The sequence below is a fragment of the Triticum dicoccoides genome, chromosome 5B, assembly GCF_002162155.2.
Source record: "Triticum dicoccoides isolate Atlit2015 ecotype Zavitan chromosome 5B, WEW_v2.0, whole genome shotgun sequence".
NCBI classification, from domain to species: domain Eukaryota; kingdom Viridiplantae; phylum Streptophyta; class Magnoliopsida; order Poales; family Poaceae; genus Triticum; species Triticum dicoccoides.
The window spans coordinates 132,997,926-133,015,430 of NC_041389.1; positions in this window are offsets into that span (position 1 = coordinate 132,997,926).

A 17,505-nucleotide genomic window follows, 5' to 3' on the forward strand; every position below is an offset into this window, starting at 1 on the left:
AACATGACCCCGTGGTGTGGAGGGCTGGGTGAACAGTAGACGGTGGAGGGGTGCCCGTGGAGGGGTGGTTGAACATGACCCCATGGTGTGGAGGGCTGGATGTATAGTAGACGGTGGAGGGGTGGTTGAACAGTAGACGGTGGAGGGGTGGTTGAACAATAGCCGGTGGAGTAGCGTGCGGTGGAGGCTGGATGAACAGGAGCCCGTTGAGGCTGGAGGAGGTCGACGGTAGCCCGTGGAGGCTGGAGGAGGTCGACGGTGGAGATGAACAGTATCCCGTGGAGTCCCATTTTGCGGTACGCCACACCCCTCCCGATGAACAGGACCCCCGTTTCGACCGTAGGAGGTCCGTTTCGTCCGTTTCGCGGTACGCTACAACGCTCCCGATCAACAGGACCCCCGTTTCGACCGTAGGAGGTCCATTTCGTCCGTTTTGCGGTACGCCACACCCCTCCCAATCAACAGGACCCCCGTTTCGACCGTAGGAGGTCCGTTTCGTCCGTTTTGCGGTACGCCACACCCCTCCCGATCAACAGGACCCCCGTTTCAAACGTAGGAGGTCCGTTTCCTCTGTTCTGCGGTACGCCATGCCTCGTTTCCATCGCATGTTCCGTGCAAGCCCTCCCGATGAACACGACGACACATTCCATTCCGACCCAGCCGGTTGGCTCCCACGTGTTCCGTTGCCTCCCGATGAACACGACGCATTCTGTTGCCTCCCCATGAACACGACGCACTCCGTTGCTTTCCCATGAACACGACGCATTCCGTTGCCTCCCCATGAACAGGACGACGACGTTGTTTCTCCGTTCCGGCCCTGCCATGTACGTATGCGCGAGTAGGCATTCGAGACCCTTCCCGTATGTACGTACGTGGCCGTATTTTCTTTCTTGCACCCTGGCCGCTGTACGTATGTGTACATGCTACGTGCGCGCCTCTACTACGACACATGTGCGCCTCTACATCGACTAGTATGTACGTACACGTTCGCGACCAGGATGACAATGCTACGTACGCTTCGACCAGGTGGGTCTCGACTGTCAGGCACTTCCTTGCGTGCGAAGACGTAGCTGGTGGGTCCCGACAGTCAGGGGGGCGAATCTTTTTTTTTTCGGATGCACTTCCTTGCGTGCGAAGATGTAGCTGGTGGGTCCCAACAGTCAGGGGGCGAATCATTTTTTTGCCCAGACGCACTTCCTTGCATGCGAAGGTGTAGCTGGTGGGTCCCAGCAGTTAGGGGGGAAACGTTTTTTTCGCAAAATACGGTGGCCCATCCGGTGGGTCCCAGCTGTTAGGTGGAGGAATAATTATTTTGCGCGTAATAAGGAGGCACTTCCTTGTGGCCGCCGTGGACCCAGCTGTCAGCCCCTCCACGCACAGTACTCTTCCGATGGAAGTCGTTCCTTGACCACGTTGACTATGCCGCACGGAGAGCACCACGGCGGTGGACGACGGCGAGGCCTAGGAAGGGGACGACGCGGAGCCGGGGAAGACACAATAGTGGATGCCCACGCGAAGAGGAGTACGAGGGTTCACTGGTTCGACTGCGGTTTGAGGCTGCCGTCACCACAGAATAACAAGGGGTGTGGGTGAGTAGAGGGATGGCCTGGCTAGCGGTGGGAGTAGTAGGGGGCGGTGAGGCCTCCGCGGTATCTCACCCGGCCACGGGAGGCAGGAGCATGCGGCACGACCGGCGCTGCTTTTGGCGGCTGGATAATGAAGACCAGAGGTTGAAGAAGCACTATGGCCGTTGGATGGACATCATACGGTCACTGGAGTATTGACTAAGTTGACAAAGCCCTCCGTCCCCGTCAACTTAGTAGGCCCACAAGTCAGCCTGCCACTATACTGGGTCCCAGCTAGCAGGGGGAGTATTCATTTTTTTGCGTAATAAGGAGGCACTTCCTTGCATGCGAAGATATAGCTGGTGGGTCCAAGCTGTCAGCGGCGGTAATGTTTTTTTCGCGAAATACAGAGGCCCTTTCAGTGGGTCCCATATGTCAGGTGGAGGAATCATTATTTTGCGCGTAATAAGGAGGCATTTCCTTGCGTGCGGCCGTGGACCCAGCTGTCAGCCTCTCCATGTACAGTCCACTTCAGATGCATGTCGGTCGTTGACTATGTTGACCAGGCCGCGCCAATATTACCAGGGCGGTGGACGACGGCGAGGCATAGGAAGGGAACGACACGGAGACAGGGAAGACTCGGCAGTTGTTTCCCACACGGAGGGGAATACGACTGTACGAGGGTTTACTGGTTCGTCTGCCGTCGCCAGAGAATAACAACAGGTGTGGGTGAGTACATGGATGGCTAGGACAGCGATGGGAATATGGTGGGGCGGTGAGGCCTGCGCGGCAGCATAGCCGGCCGCGGGGAGGAGGGAGCAGGCGGTCCCGCCAACGCTTGTTTGAGCGCCCGGAGCAGGAAGAGCAGAGATTGAAGAAGCACGACGGCCGTTGGATGGACATCCAACAGTCACTGCTTGTGCGTCAACCTTTTTTTTACGAAAGCCTCAAATCTGTGGAAAACCGCATACATCCCATCTGCCATTATTTCTAATAATTTACAACCCATTTGCTAATTCTTAAGGTTTTTTAGCCCATATTGTTCTTGTTAGCATTACAGCCCATATTGTGGCCACGGTTAAAAAGTTATATGAAATTTTGCATATTTCGGTGCGGTCCGAACTGTTTTTAATCCCGAATTTTTGACTCACATTCAAACTGATTCTAAAAATAAATGTATATCAATATAAAATCCAACAAATTATCCACGCATAAAAATTAATGTAATTTAAAATCTCGAAATGAAAAAAAGATAGTTGAAACTAATTACCGGTTTGATGTGTTTTAAAAATGTACAACCCATTTCTCATTACTGATGGGCCATTTTCTCGGCCAGTCGAATGTACGCTCTCCTCATCTTGAAAGATTTGCAGCCTAACATGCCTGACAAAGCGACTTACTAGGCAAATCACAAAAAAACTGGGTTGTGGCCGTGGACCCAGCTGTCAGCCTCTCCACATACAGTACTCTTCTGATGGAAGTCGTTCCTTGACCACGTTGACTACGCCGCGCGGAGAGCACCACGGCGGTGGACGACGGCGAGGCCTAGGAAGGGTACGACGCGGAGCCGGGGAAGAGGCGACAACGGAAGCCCGCGCGGAGAGGAGAACGAGGGTTCACTGGTTCGGCTGCGGTGTGAGGCTGCCGTCACCGCAGGGCCTGGCTAGCGGTGGGAATAGTAGGGGCGGTGAGGCCTCCGCGGCAGCACAGCCGGCCACAGGAGGCAGGAGCATGCGGCACAACCGGCGCTGCTTTGGGCGGCTGGAGCAAGAAGACCAGAGGTTGAAGAAGAACTACGGCCGTTGGATGGACATCGTACGGTCACTGGAGCTAGAATCGTTCATATTGACTAAGTTGACAAAGCCCTTCGTCCTCGTCAACTTAGTAGGCCCACAAGTCAGCCTCCCACCAAGGTGGGTCCCAGCTAGCCGGGGGGGTATTCATTTTTCTTGTGCGTAATAAGGAGGCACTTCCGGTGGGTCCGGGCTGACAGCGGGGGGAACATTTTTTTCGCGAGATACGGTGGCCCGTCAGGTGGGTCCCAGCAGTCAGGGGGCAAACATTTTTTCCGCAAAATACGGTGGCCCGTCCAGTGGGTCCCTGCTGTCAGTTGGAGGAATAATTATTTTCCGCGTAATAAGGAGGCACTTACTTGCTACGGCCGTGGACCCAGCTGAGACTCTCCACGTACAGTATACTTCCGATGGAAGTCGTTCCTTGACCACGTTGACCTCGCCGCGTTCTGTTGCATGCATGCGTCCATGGGCGTGGTGCGTCCCCACTATCAGCCTCTCACGTACAGTCATGTTCCGATGACTCTCGGTTGTTGACCACGTTGACCACACCGTGCCGAATGCACCCGGACTGGAATGACCCGGAGATTGGGAAGATGGGGCAGTGGAGTCACACATGGAGAGGAGTGGGAAACTTCACCGGTTCGGGTGCACGGCAGCACAGCCGCGGTGCCGCCCACGGGAGACAGGAGCAAGAACATAGGTTGAAGAAGGAGCACGGCTATTGGATTAACATCCAACGGTCCAGCTGCTAGAATCATTTGTTGATTAAGTTGACAAAGCCGTGCGTACACGTCCGCTTAGTAGGCCCACAAGTCAGTCACCAAATCTGACAGGTCCCAGCTGTCAACGGGATGAATAATGTTTTTCGCAAAACAAGGAGGCACTTCCTTCCGTGCGAAGATACAGCCGGTGGGTCCAAGCTGTCAGGTAGAGGAAACATTTTTTTCAGCTTAATAAGGAGGAACTTTCCTTGCGTGCGACCATGGATCTCGTGGGTCCCAGCCGTCAGGCTCTCCACGTACAGTCCTCTTTCGATGACTCTCGTTTGTTGACCACGCCACACCGAACGCAGGGAGGCGGTGGACGACGGCGAGGCCCCGGTCGAGAACGACTCAGAGATGGGAAAACGTGGCAATGGAGTCGCAGATTGAGAGGAGGAGAAGGGTTATAACTGGTTCTGTTGCGGCGTGGGGCTGTAGTCTGTGGAGCATAACATGATTATTAAATTGGTCCTTAAAATCTTCGCAAGCTTTTGTACGCAATCACTAGGATTTTCCTTGCCTGTGAGTCAAAAACAACCAGGATTTTCCTTGCCAACTTCCGTTAAACATTTACTTTTATAAGTTAATAACACGTGGGATGTTTTTATAATGTATATATAAGTCTCTATAAAATATACGATAATAGTAATAATATAAATATATATATAATGTGGTTAGAAGGGAAAACATAAATTGGACACAACATTACTTTTATAAGAGACCTGCGTTTTATACCCCACAGTACGCATACTAACAAGTTCACACACAAATACAACAGAAAAGGTAAACATTCATATCAAACTCAGGTTCACAAGACACGTTCATATTCATAGCCAACATTCACTATCAACAACTCAAAAGATTCATATATACACAAGCTCAGCATATCTATGCATCCAAATGATTGATAGATCACACGACAATATTCATACATAATTCACAAAAAGATTCAGATATACACATGTTCAGTATGTTTATGCATCCAAATGATTGAGATCACAGCAAATATGATCCATGGACGAACTTTAATTGCCTAGGGTACAGACTAGTAAATGGTGTTCAATTGGAGGTACTTCTTGCTAAAATTAGTTCTTGTACGAGTAAACTTTCGAGTACATAAGAGGCAGCACAGACAATCTGAACTTGGCTTGTAGGTTTATCCTCAAATAGTGGCCTCGTGCCGAGGGAGGTTTGAGCAACTTGGCCACTACTTTCATCCAACTAGTTTACTGGCTCATCTTGGTCCTGTATCTCACCAAGATTCTACATTGCAGACGAGAAAGGAGGCGGTTGAGAAAATGAACCACCTAATTTTTTTGTGCAGTTCAACTGAGATGGAGCATCCTTGGCGTGCAGACTGATTAAGTGCCAGATGAATATACGCGTTAACCAACTTGTCTGGAATCTTTAGACTCCATGCCATATAGTTCGCTACCATATGTGCCGATAACCAAAAGGCACAAGTTGGGACCAAAGACTGGAATGCGTTTTTCTGGGCTATGCACCAAGCAATATTTTTGGCGTTCACTCTCCTAATACTTGGAGTTTGACAATTGGTTGACGCCGGTTGATACTCGAATGAATATAGGCACTTCTTGTCAACATCGATGCTTGTCTGAGTGAACTTTGGAGTACATAGCAGCAGCATAAGTACCTGTCCATCTGATCATTTTGTGCTGTTCTACTGAAATCACCCGATGTAATGATTTGCCTGCGAGTTCAAGCTCCAAATTACTCCTTTATGAAATCGGCAACCAGTAGCACAATAACAAATTACCAATACATATGACAGGCACAATAATCAGGATAAAGACTAGTACCAACATGTTTGAGGTAGCATATCAATTACTATTTCCTTTGACTAGAAGCCGAGATAAGCCAAGCGACTGACAGCAAAGGAAGAAAGCAAGCGGAGATTAGCGACTGACAGGAAAGGATGGAAGCTGTCGAGGTAATGAAGCACCCAAAGTTTTTGTGCAGTTCCACCAAAATCGAGCATCCCTGTTGGCACATATATTGAGAGAGTGAGATTAGTGTAATAGTTGGACTAGTTGATGAAACATACACTAACAAATAGAAGCACCCTCATTATCTTAATGGGTAAACTTAGCAACATAGTAGTCTTGCTTAAAGAGAGGTATTAGTTTATTTAAAGTGCCAATTAGCTCAACTCAACACTCAAAGCATTGCCATTTATCATAGGTTGCAAAACTTTAACGTGCAAAGATAAAGGAGTTTCTCATGACAGTAGCACGATACAAATAGAGATGACAGCAAACTAATATGGATGAAGGCCTTAGTCCCGTACCAACCTGGGGAAAAAAGCTTATTCATGTAGTCCCATAAGAGATGATAAAGCACTCACTGGAATCACACAATAGTATATATTTTTGTGCACTTCAAATGTATGGTTGAAATCACTCTTGTTTACCAGTGCTGAGATTATATCGAAAGATTATCAAGAACTTCCAGCAGAGTTAAAGCACTGGTTGGGATACAGTTCATTGTATTGTCTTGTGTAGTTCCACTGAAATGTATGATTGGCACAACATGATCCCTGTTTGCACAAGTAAGAACAAGGTGAAACCTTCATTAGCTTAGTGAGAAAGGATAGGAAGACATTAGCATATTACTCAAACAATAGCATCAAATTCATGATGGACAATACGCAAAACATTGCCTCATTCAACCAATGGCAATAAATTGACATGCAAAACAATAGCACTATTATGTCATGATACTAATAATATTCCCTCCCTGCTCCACCACATGATTCACCTCCATAGACAAACACACACACATACATGATTCATCATAGGGTCCTACTAAAGGTTTAACTCCAACATGAAAATTAGGCAGTAATAAATTAGTGGTACTTAAGTACTCCTAATTAATTAAGTGAGACAATAGAAGTGGAAGGGCTCCCTGGAGGATCATCTCACATGTAAGGTAGTCGTTGCCGGAGCCCTTGAATGGCCTCGACTGAGGCCTCTGGCTTCAGCAAGATCGCCTTGGCACTGTTTGTTCTTCTTCTTCTTCCTCTTCATACTCTATTTCTCTTTCTCCTCACCAGTTGGTGAAACCATGTACATGATTGGCCTTCTAATTCAGAATTGGTTTTGTCAGTGAGGGAGTACAAGTGTACTAGTAAAAAACAGCATTATTTACTCATGGCAGTTGGAAAATAGAGATGAACACATGCATTAAATATCATTCTTACCTAAAGGAAGGTTATGGCGCCAATATGGATGACGAGGATTGGAACACAGATCTCCCATTGTGCAGTTCCACCAAAATGAACCAACTGTTCCATTCTGACATTCCAGTTAAACAGCACAAAATTCACTTCTTTTAAGAAGAGTTTTGTGCAGTGCACCAAAATGTCACAACAGCAACCAGGTGAATTAGATATCCCCGTTTGCACAAAAAGGCATAGAGGAAACAGTCAGAGTCTCAAACAATTACAGGCAATTTTTTTTGGCTAAACTTGTCATGGCTTATAACAGTGGCATGGCTTCATTTTTACCAGGGACATTAGATTAAGAACAGCTAAGGCTGCGTTCGGTTCACATGTTTGGTGCAGGATTTTCGTAGGAACACAATTCCTACGGTATTCTTTCCCTTCCAACCGTTCGGAACACGGGAAAGGTGAATAGTGTTTCATAGGAAAGCTGGTCTGGTAGTACTGATTCCATAGGATTAGAAACATCCACGCGCTGCTCATTTTTTGGGCAAAAGCCCGAGGCAGGCGCTTGCTGCCATGCGTTAGACAGGTTGCTGTGCTGTGTTTGCCGGAATAAAAAAATCAACCTATGCATGGTACGTGAGGTGAGGACAAGAGTAGTCACTGTGCAGTTGAATAAACAAATAGCATCTCATACTGCCAAGCATGCTACTCTAAAAAAACAAATCTGTACATTTCGTAGTCCATATGAACACATTCTCTTGTGAGTTTCCTCCAGTTTGCTGTTCCATAGTTTTCTACCTACATTCCTTTCCTATTCCTCTATTTTCATCAAGACCTATGTTTTCCGCCCCTTTATTCCGAACGGAGCCTAAATATTTGGTATAAGGGCATGGGACAGTGGGTGCACCAGCAGTCCAGCACCATGTAAGTAAACAGGGGCATAAAGTGGTGATTCATAGTTTGTTGCCCCGAGAAACAAACATCCAAGAAACATATTTGGGTTGGTCCCATTTTTGTTCACTCTAGCCACCTACTCCTATGTGTGGATAGCAAATCCAGTCCTGGTCATACCGCTGTGTACAGCGTTACCCCTATATTTCCCTTTTCGACCAAGAGACCGGTTGGATGACCAGTCTGTACTACTTTCACCCCCTTTCCTTCTTGTTTGTACCAAGTTCGATGTACATACTAAATTCCCCCACCCCCACTTTATTTCTTGTTTGAACCAAGTATACAAGATTCGACTCCATGAAGTAGCTTTACCTCTAACAATAGAAGAAAAAAAATAGGTGATGTTGGACCATCCGTCGAGAGGGGCTAAGAGGTAGAAAATGATGCACACGCAGCGACATAGCAAGCTAGGGAAGTAGAGCGAAGGCAGTTTTGAACTAAGATATACCTGAAGGTCGTCGAGATGTGGATAGGTGGGCCGCGGGAGGCCGGATCCGCCCACAGGCAACGACGAAGGGATCGAAGGACCTCCCGCGCCGGTGCTCGGCCAGAGATAACGGTGCGGCCGGCAGTGGGTCTCCTCCCTCGCTGTCGATGACGGCCTAAACGCTGCCCCTCCTCCCCTTCACCGGCGGAGGGGGATATGTCCGGATCTGTAACCAGCGGTGAGGATAGAAAGCCCGTATTTTTTGAAGGGAGAAAGACAGTGTTACTACCCCTATCTTGTTTAGATCTGGAGAGGATGAGAGTGTGTGAATAGAGCAACCCTAGCAAGCAAGCGCGGAGGCTCCGGCCTATATATACATAGTGGGGTAGTTTTCCTTTTTCACTCCATCAAAACAATCGTTTAAAATTGTGTACTACTACATGCCAGGTCGCGGTTTTTTTAGTTGTTGATTGTTTTTTGAGATAGCTACCCGCTTGTTCCAAGTGGTGTTATGGCGTGCTAGGTCGCACTTTGTATCGTTCAAGTATGGTACTACAAGTCCCTCCATTAAATGAACAACCACCCCCTCATAAAAATTGTGAACAAGCCCACGACTAAAATTAGCGGAAACGTGGGTTGCACCAACATGCATTATTATTTATATTTTCTACTCCCTCCGTTCCTAAATATAAGTCTTTTTTATTAGCCACACCTAAGACAAGAATTTTTTTATTAGGAGTGAACCCCACATGTCATAGACACAAAAATTGTGGCAAGATTCCCTTAGGCAAGCCAAAGTGTGTCTAACAATTTGAGCAACTCAGGTTAGGCAAGTGTGGCAAGTGTGGGAAAAATAATGTGGCAACATAAGACAAACATAGTCACAATCCAAATAGCCCCGTAATTTTTTGTGACATGCATGAAAATTTGGTTAGTTAAATTTATAGTCAAAATTTGGCAAGGTGCATCAAATCAACACATGCAAGTATCAAAAGGAAAGTCACGGCATGCATGCATGCGTTGTACTCCCTCCGTTTCCAAATATAAGTCTTTTTAGAGATTGCAACAAGTGACTACATACGAAGCAGAATATGTCTACTCCTACATACGAAGTATCCCATTTGAAATGTGTAAAACGACTTATATCGAGTGCAGTGCTTTGATGTGTCACGTCAACTCGTACAAGACCGAGAAATTTCATTACTACAATGCCATCTCCCTCGCGGACTGAGCTCTGGTGCCTTAACTGCACCTGCCTTTGGCTTCATGACAGGAGGGCCAACCACCTGTTGGGCCCACCTATCATAGACGCAAAGGCAGGAGCATTAAGTAGAAGTTTTCGCTACACGCTATCCCTCCCGCACGAGGTGGATGGACATGCAGCAGTGTATTCGATACTGTAGAAGAAGGAGTAACATCATTGTTCGTCTTCTCGAAGAGGCGAAGAGCCAAGCGCAATCCGAACGTGGCAGTTGCGAACGCTCGCGTGGTGCAGTTCCTTGGAACACACATATACTAGCCAGGCTCTTGCATGAGACAAAATTGCTATTGTTTAACAATTAAACTCCATTATCCATTGGTTGATACTCATTCTGCATAGGTCCACATGCTTAGCACCATTTCCTCCTGGGGTCACCAATGTTTATTTGCTAATTAATAGCATTGCATGCAATGAACTAGCCATTGCAAGTCATTAAAAGCGTGCACACCTCTCATCTCTAATTGGTTGATATGTCAAGAAACAAGAAACAAGGTAGAACTTAATGCACCGCGCCTAAGTGTTTTGGGACTATTTGGTTTTCATAAGATGACTTACGCACCTAGACGGAGGGAGTAGTAATGCAGTATAGCCCTGTAAACCGGAAAGGAGTATTTGCCTTTCTAGAGATTTCAACAAGTGACTAGACTACACCGTGTGCAGTACTCCCTCCCTTCCGGTTTATAGGGCTCAAATCTCAAATCTCATGAACCAAGGCATTTTGTGATTTGAGGAATGTATCTCGTACTTTACAAAAGTAACCTAATTAAACTCATGCATTAATTACGTAATTCTCTCGTTTTCTTCTCCGCCTTGGTCGCGCTGCACAATATTGAGCACTCCTATATGACTAGCCACTCTATATACATGTGGGACATTTCAAAGCATCCGGGCCCACGTGCCATCCAACAAATCACAGCAAGGTGCTACAGTCGAGACTCACCTGTCACCCCGGCGTGGCCGTCATGACCCATCATATCCCAAAACCCACACCTTTACCAGCAGTATTAAGGTGGCCTCCAAGTTGGACTAGACGAAGCAACCATCATTTCACAGCTGGAACGCTCATTCAAGCCCTTTCTTCCCTTTCTTGAAGAAAACCTCACTCTAGGCTACTCACTTCTGCCATTTTTCTTGTGTACCGACGAAGGAAAGGTGGGCGAATCAGTTATGCTGCTATATTTTCATTCCAATAATCTTCTTTTTGCGAAGCACCGACTGATTCTCACATCCTATTCTTTTCCCGTTTTCATTGCGATTGTGGTTTCCTTTCGATTGCTTTTTGTTTGTCAGTTCATCGATGGATCCTGGAGCACTAGGCAAAGAGTTATCGGCGGACAACCCACTGGAGACAGCGATATCCAGGAAGCGAGCACTGACCAATGAGTTGACCATGTTGGCGGGCCAACCCATGGAGACGGAGAACTCCAAGAAACAAGCACCGGCCAAAAAGTTGAGGACATTGGCGGACGAACTCCTCAAAGAAAGTTGGAAGAACAGCAAGGGCCCCACCGTGCCTACCCCAGGAACTCTGATTGCCACCTATGTGAGGCTCAAGACTGAGTTTTAGGAGATAGTCGCCGTTGAGAAGAAGTGTTCCCCTGGCAAGGTGATGGCCCCCATCGAGGATGAGGAGATGGCCCCCGGAGGGATGAGATCCCCCGGTGAGCTGCACAAGGTAAAAAATAATGGCTTATTACCATAGTTGTGGTTTTTGATTATTTGCAATGTGCTTGCTAATATGTTAGGGTTGTGCAGGTGCCGGTGGTTGTCCTTGATGATTCCGATGTAGTGGCCCGTCCTGTTGGCATCGCCCCGGAGATCGATTCCGATGCCGCTGTCCATCCTATGTACATCGCCGCAGAGATCGATTCCGATGTCACGGTCAGTCCTGTGGACATCGCCCCAGAAATCGATTCCCATGCCGCTGTCCGTGCTGTGGTCATTGCCCGAGAGATCGATGACAAGAAATAGTTGGTCTCCCTAATCCTTCAGGGTAGTTTGCATTGCCCTGTGTTTAATTACTAGAACGATGTGTGTTATCAAACCATCTTAGGGCTAGTGCACTGTCTTGTGTGGGCGGATCTTGCTACTTTTGTTTGATAGTGAATCATGCGATGAATCATGTGAACTCTCTCCGAGTTATGGAAATAGATGTATCCTCACCAGCTTTTGATGTAATATATGGCATGCTTAGATGTAAGTTTGAACTGTTTATCATATCAGCAAGGCTTGTTTGATGATTCTTGGTGTTAGTAGGCTAGCTACTGTGCGAGCTATAGTACTTGCAAAACACTCATCGAAGAGAAACGTTGGGGCTGATTAGCTCGTGGTACGCTTATACTTATCCCTCGTCGATCGACCAATAGCCCTAGCTCCTAAAATTGTAGGCTTAGCAATAGATCAGACAATAGTTGACATACATTCAGGCCTCATTTGGTTCATAGGATAGGAAAATCGTAGCGAAAGTAGAGAGAATGTGCAACACAAGATCATAGCAGTGCAGAGACGTACTCCTGATACGTCTCCAACGTATCTATAATTTTTGATTGCTCCATGCTACTTTATCTACTGTTTTGGACTATATTGGGCTTTATTTTCCACTTTTATATTACTTTTGGGACTAACCTATTAACCGGAGGCCCAGCCCAGAATTGCTGTTTTTTGCCTTTTTTCAGTATTTCGAAGAAACAGAATATCAAACGGAGTCCAAATGGAATGAAACCTTCGGGATCGTGATTTTCCAACCGAACGTGATCCAGGAGACTTGGACCCTACTCCAAGAAGTGCCCGAGGAGGTCACGAGGGTGGAGGGCGCCCCCCTGGGCGCGCCCCCCTACCTCGTGGGCCCCTCGGAGCTCCACCGACGCACTCCTTCCTCCTATATATACCTACGTATCCCCGAACGATCAGAACAGGAGCCAAAAACCTAATTCCACCGCCGCAACCTTCTGTATCGACGAGATCCCATCTTGGGGCCTGTTTCGGAGCTCCGCCGAAGGGGGCATCCACCACGGAGGGCTTCTAAATCATCACCATAGCCCCTCCGATGAAGTGTGAGTAGTTTACTTCAGACCTTCGGGTCCATATCTAGTAGCTAGATGGCTTCTTCTCTCTTTTTGGATCTCAATACAATGTTCTCCCCCTCTCTCGTGGAGATCTATTCGATGTAATCTTCTTTTTGCGGTGTGTTTGTTGAGACCAATGAATTGTGGGTTTATGATCCAGTATTATCTATGGAAAATATTTGATTCTTCCCTGAATTCTTTTATGTATGATTGTGTTATCTTTGCCAGTCTCTTTGAATTATCCTTTTTGGTTTGGCCAACTTGATTGGTAGTTCTTGCAATGGGAGAAGTGCTTAGCTTTGGGTTCAATCTTGCGGTGTCCTTACTCAGTGACAGAAAGACTTGCAAGGCACGTATTGTATTGTTGCCATCGAGGATAACAAGATGGGTTTTTTATCATATTGCATGAATTTATCCCTCTACATCATGTCATCTTGCTTACGGCGTTACTCTGTTTTTACTTAATACTCTAGATGCATGCTGGATAGCGGTCGATGAGTGGAGTAATAGTAGTAGAGGCAGAATCGTTTTGATCTACTTGTTTTGGACGTGATGCCTATATACATGATCATTGCCTAGATATACTCATAACTATGCTCAGTTCTGTCAATTGCTCAACAGTAATTTGTTCACCCACCGTAGAATACTTATGCTCTTGAGATAAGCCACCAGTGAAACCTATGGCCCCCGGGTCTATTCTCATCATATCAATCTATATCACTTTATTTACTTGCTTTGTTTTTACTTTGCCTTTACTTTTTACTTTGCATCTATCTATCAAAAATACCAAAAATATTATCTCTATCAGATCTCACTCTAGTAAGTGACCGTGAAGGGATTGACAACCCCTAAGCGTTGGTTGCGAGTTGCTATCGTTTTGTGTAGGTATGAGGGACTTGTGCGTGGTCTCCTACTTGATTGATACCTTGGTTCTCAAAAACTAAGGGAAATACTTATGCTACTTTGCTGCATCATCCTCTCCTCTTCAGGGAAATCCAACGCAGTGCTCAAGAGGTAGCAAGAAGAATTTCTGGCGCCGTTGCCGGGGAGGCTCACGCAAGCAAGTCAACCATACCAAGTACCCATCGCAATCCCTATCTCTCGCATTACATTATTTGCCATTTGCCTCTCGTTTTCCTCTCCCCCACTTCAGCCTTGCCATTTTATTTGCCCTCTCTTTCCCAATCTCCTCCTCTCTTTCCCGTTTGCCTTTTTCCCGTTGCCTTTCTGCTTGCTCGTGTGTTAGTTTGCCTATTTGTTGCGATGGCTCTACCTAGATTTGGTGACCTTCGCCTTAAAAGTCTAGAGGAGATCGAAAGCAATGTTAGAAAGTTTATGGTTTTGCAATTTGAGCACAATAATTTCTTTAGAAACGAACTTAAGGAACAAAAAAGTTTTATGAGATTTATGAACAAAGAACTCGATAATATGTCTAAAGAATTTGATGGTATAAGGGCCCAAATTGCTCGTCTTGAAAAGATGACCGCTGAAATTTCGGATATGCAAGCTACCTTAGTCAATAAGATGGCCGCTAAACCGGATCCCTATGAAAATCAAGATGAACATCTAAAAGTTATTGATGTGTCCCCCATTAAATCTTTGTTTTGCAATATGAATCTTGATGAATCTGAAGATTATCTTCCTTTACCTAGAAGGCGTTCTAAGAATTCGGAGTTTCTAGATCTTGATGATGAAATTGATGAAAGTGGGATAGAAACAAATAAAAACTGTGATGTTGCTAAACCCACTATTTTGGATCTCAAGGAATTTAATTATGAGAATTTCTCCTTGATTGGTTGTATTTCCTTGTTGCAATCCGTGCTAGATTCTCCTCATGCTTATAGTCAAAATAAGGCCTTTACCGAACATATTTTTGATGCTTTGATGCAATCTTATGAAGAAAAACTTGAGTTGAAAGTTTCTATCCATAGAAAACTCTATGATGAGTGGGAACCTACTATTAAAATTAAAACTAAAGATGTTGAGTTTCATGCTTTGTGTGATTTGGGTGCTAGTGTCTCTACTATCCCCAAAACTTTATGTGATTTGCTAGATTTTCGTGATTTTGATGATTGCTCTCTAAACTTGCATCTTGCGGATTCCACTATTAAAAAACCTATGGGAAGAATTAATGATGTTCTTATTATTGCAAATAGGAATTATGTGCCCGTAGATTTTATCGTTCTTGATATAGATTGCAATCCTTCATGTCCTATTATTCTTGGTAGACCTTTCCTTAGAACGATTGGTGCAATTATTCATATGAAGGAAGGGAATATTAGATTCTAATTTCCCTTAAAGAAGGGTATGGAACACTTCCCTAGAAAGAAAATAAAATTACCATATGAATCTATCATGAGAGCCACTTATGGATTGCCTACCAAAGATGGCAATACCTAGATCTATCCTCGCTTTTATGCCTAGCTAGGGGCGTTAAACGGTAGCGCTTGTTGGGAGGCAACCCAATTTTATTTTGTGTTCTTTGTTTTTGCTTATGTTTAGGAATAAATAATCCATCTACCTTATGTTTGGATGTGATTTTATGTTTTAATTAGTGTTTGTGCCAAGTAGGACCTATAGGATAACCTACGATGATAGTTGATTTGATTCTGCTGAAAAACAGAAACTTTGCGCGCACGAATGTAGTTATGATAAATCACAGGAACGTGATTTTGCATTGATTCTTTTTGCTGATGATCAATAAACAAATTTTACAGGACGTCATATTTTGGTAGAATTTTTAGAGTTCCATAAGTTTGCGTTAGTTACAGATTGCTACAGACTGTTCTGTTTTTGACAGATTCTGTTTTTCGTGTGTTGTTTGCTTATTTTGATGAATATATGGCTAGTAAATTTGTTTATAATCCATAGAGAAGTTGGAATACAGAAGGTTTAACACCAACATATATAAAGAATGAGTTCATTACAGTACCTTGAAGTAGTCTTTTGTTTTCTTTCTCTAACGGAGCTCACGAGATTTCTGTTGAGTTTTGTGTTGTGAAGTTTTCAAGTTTTGGGTGAATTCTTTTGATGGATTATGGAACAAGGAGTGGCAAGAGCCTAAGCTTGGGGATGCCCATGGCACCCCCAAGATAATCCAGGGACACCAAAAAGTCAAAGCTTGGGGATGCGCCGGAAGGCATCCCCTCTTTCGTCCACTTTCATCGGTAATTTACTTGGAGCTATATTTTTATTCACCAACATGATATGTGTTGTGCTTGGAGCGTCTTGTATTATTTGTGTCCTTGCTTGTTAGTCTACCACAATCATCCTTGCTGTACACATATTTTGAGAGAGCCATACATGAATTAGAATTTGTTAGAATACTCTATGTGCTTCACTTATATCTTTTGAGCTTGATAGTTTTGCTCATAGTGCTTCACTTATATCTTTTGAGCGTGATAACTTTTGCTCTACTACTTCACTTAGATATTTTAGAGCATGGTGGTGGATTTTTTTAAAGAAACTATTGATCCCTCATGATTCACTTAGATTATTTTGAGAGTCTTTAATAGCACGGTAATTTGCTTAATGTTAATATACTTGGTGTTCAAGATATGTAAAACTTTCTTTTGAGTGAATTGAATACTAAGATAAGTTTGATGCTTGATAATTGTTTTAAGATATGGAGGTGATAATATCAAAGTCGTGCTAGTTGGGTGATTATGAATTTGAGAAATACTTGTGTTGAAGTTTGCAAATCCCGTAGCATGCACATATGGTTAAAGTTGTGTAACAAATTTGAAACATGAAGTGTACCTAGCTTGTGCATCCTTATGAGTGGCGGTCGGGGACGAGCGATGGTCTTTTCCTACCAATCTATCCCCCTAGGAACATGCATGTAGTACTTGAATTTTTGATGACTTCTAAATTTTTGCATTAAGTATATGAGTTCTTTTGACTAATGTTGAGTCCATGGATTATACGCACTCTCACCTTTCCACCTTTGCTAGCCTCTTCGGTACCGTGCATTGCCCTTTCTCACCTTGAGAGTTGGAGCAAACTTCGCCGGTGCATCCAAACCCCGTGATACGATACACTCTATCACACATAAACCTCCTTATATCTTCCTCAAAACAGCCACCATACCTACCTATCATGGCATTTCCATAGCCATTCCGAGATATATTGCCATGCAACTTCCACCATCATCATCATGACATACATTACTTTTGTCATATTGCCATTGCATGATCTTGTAGTTGACATCGTATTTGTGGCAAAGCCACCATGCATTATTTTCCATACATGTCACTCTTGATTCATTGCACCATCCCGGTACACCGCCGGAGGCATTCCTATAGAGTCATATCTTGTTCTAAGTTTCGAGCTGTAATCCTTGTGTTGTAATCAATAGAAGTGTGATGATCATAATTATTAGAGCATTGCCCAAATAAAAAAAAGACAAAAGCCAAAAAGAAAAAAGAAAGGCCCAAAAAAAAGGGCAATGCTACTATCTCTTTTTCCACACTTGTGCTTCAAAGTAGCACCT